The sequence below is a fragment of the Pan paniscus genome, chromosome 8 (genome assembly GCF_029289425.2).
Source record: "Pan paniscus chromosome 8, NHGRI_mPanPan1-v2.0_pri, whole genome shotgun sequence".
NCBI lineage: Eukaryota > Metazoa > Chordata > Mammalia > Primates > Hominidae > Pan > Pan paniscus.
Genome location: NC_073257.2, coordinates 101,997,624 through 101,999,956, shown reverse-complemented (window position 1 = coordinate 101,999,956; position 2,333 = coordinate 101,997,624). Strand labels below are relative to the sequence as shown.

The window sequence follows — 2,333 nt, the reverse complement described above, 5'->3', positions numbered from 1 at the left end:
TTTTATTTCAGTGAAGTTGAGCTCAGTTCTATACTAAAATCTCTCTTTTACTGCAGTAACCCAAATAAAATCTGTCTTTCCATTCTTACCAGGCATCCAGTGCAATTTTTCTTCAACTCAGATTAATGAAGACTGTACGAGCAAGTGATCTACCAAACTAAAAATCAACCCTGTAGGGTAGGTATCAACATCTCTGTTTAGCTACTCCTATAAATAAAAATAAATATTAATGTGTACTTATTATGTGTCAAGTACTGTGTTCAGTGATTTATGTGAATTAATTTACTTAATGCTCACCACTACTCTATGTATTAGATACTCGATTATTCCCATTTCACAGAATAATTATCTGAGAATTAAACAGATTAAGTAACTTACTAAGGTCACATCGTTTGTATATAGTGGAGTCAGAACTAGAATTAAAATTGTTGTAAAGAAATAGCCTGTCTCGAAAGCTACATTTCTACTCAAAATATTATCTATTTTCTTTCCTTTTTTTTTTTTTTCCACTAGAAAAAAAACACAGAGCTCTATTATTCTCAACACCAATGGCAGTGGTCTTCATAGGCCAGCGGAGTGAGTTCTGTCGACAGATAGGTGGCCCCTACTTGCTGGCGATGAGTGGGTTCCACAGGACCATGATGACCAAGTCCCCGTGCAAGAACAACCTGGAGATGTAGCAGTCTTTGTTGACTGGCTTGGACTTCTTGCCCTTGCCGCTCTTGGGTACCTCAGTCCACATCTCCTTCACGTTCTCCAGCACCATGTTGCAGTGCCTGTGGAAGGCCTTCACGTGGCCCAGGAGTTTCGTGTTGTGGCGACAGTTGATGAGCACTTGCGTGTTGTTCTTGACTGACTGTGTGAGCACAGAAAGTGGACCCATGTTAAATTCCTCCTCCTCTCACTTCTGCAGCTCCTCTGGGGTCATCTCACTCTTGGGCTTGTTAAGGAGGCTCATGATGGTCACTACGCTCTCGGTTCATTCCCGTTTCCTCCGCGTTGCTGCTGCCTGAATACTATCTATTTTCATAATGAAAACTCATGCTGCCTCTCTTTTCAAATGTTTTGGATTTGAAGATGCAGCCGCCCAGGGTAATGATGACCCACTACTGATCTATGTAGGTGAAAAATCAACAGCTAGGAATGGAGTCCACAATTTTCATGAATGCGAGTTTTATGTTGTTTTAGTCAGCTCAGGCTTCTGAAACAAATACCACAGACAGGGTGACTTAAATAACAAAAATTTATTTTCTCTTAGTTCTGGAAGCTAGAAGTCTGAGATTAGGGTGCCAGCATGGTCAGTTTCTGGTGAAGGCCCTCTTCCTGGCTTGCAGACAGAACTTTCTTCCTGAGGGCTTACATGGCTTTTCCTCAGTGAATGCATGTGGAGAGAGATCTCTCAGTTCCTCTTTTTGTAAGGCCACCAATCCTATCTGATTAAAACAATGCCTCCCGAAACCCCCCTTGGCTTCATTTAACTATAGTTATCTCTTAAAAGCCCTGTCTCCAAAATATAGTCACACTGAGGGTTAGGGGTTCAACATGAATTGGGGCAGGGTTGGGAGGGACACAATTTAGACCACAGCATATGTAGGCACATCTTTCATCCTCTTCTCCTTGGCATGGTCACAAAGCCCTCAATATCTGTTTGAAGGGAAGAGAATAAGTAGAATAAGTCTGAAGAAAATAGGTAGAAACCAAAGGTGGAAAGTGAAGACAAGTTCAATCAATCATCAGAAATGACAGAGACAGGATTGCAGCTGCCTGAATTTCTACCTGAAGTCATGGGGGGAAAAATATGTCTGAAGAAATAATAGAGCTAATATCATAGACCTTCAGTGAAGAGAGACATGCAGAGACAGCAGAAAGAAAAATCTATCAAGGTGAAAACTGAACAAGACTCTATTCTGCCAGCAGCGCCAAATAAAAGCAGACTTGCAGAGAGAACTACTGTCCATCCAAGGAGTCGTTCAGCTCCCTCAGTTCAAAGAGAATCTGTGCCTCTTGCTACTCCACTTTCTGTCCCCTCCCATACTACACAAAGCCCATTGCACTGCCCAGTAACTCCCACACAAAAAGTGCAAGGAAAGGAAAGGGAGGATAAGAGGAATAATGAAGTTCAAGTGCTTAATGACAGTTAGTCATAGACCTAAACGTGCATTTCACTACTTTCTGTTTCCAAAACAAAGCCAAAACCAAGGAGAAAGGAGCTTCCTTCTTGGCATCCCTCAGATCATCTACTTGGTGGGGTTCAGGAATGGACTTATGTTACCTACCGTTTGTAAGCTTCTTGGCATCCCGAGCCTCTGGCCCAGGTGAGCTTCTCTGAGGCT

At 42.3% G+C, this 2,333-nt stretch overlaps 1 pseudogene; it reads right to left on the bottom strand.

Moving 5' to 3' along the window:
* Positions 1-310: 310 nt before the first annotated feature.
* On the bottom strand, positions 311-1,615 carry LOC100986277 (small nuclear ribonucleoprotein Sm D2-like; annotated as a pseudogene).
* Positions 1,616-2,333: the final 718 nt, after the last annotated feature.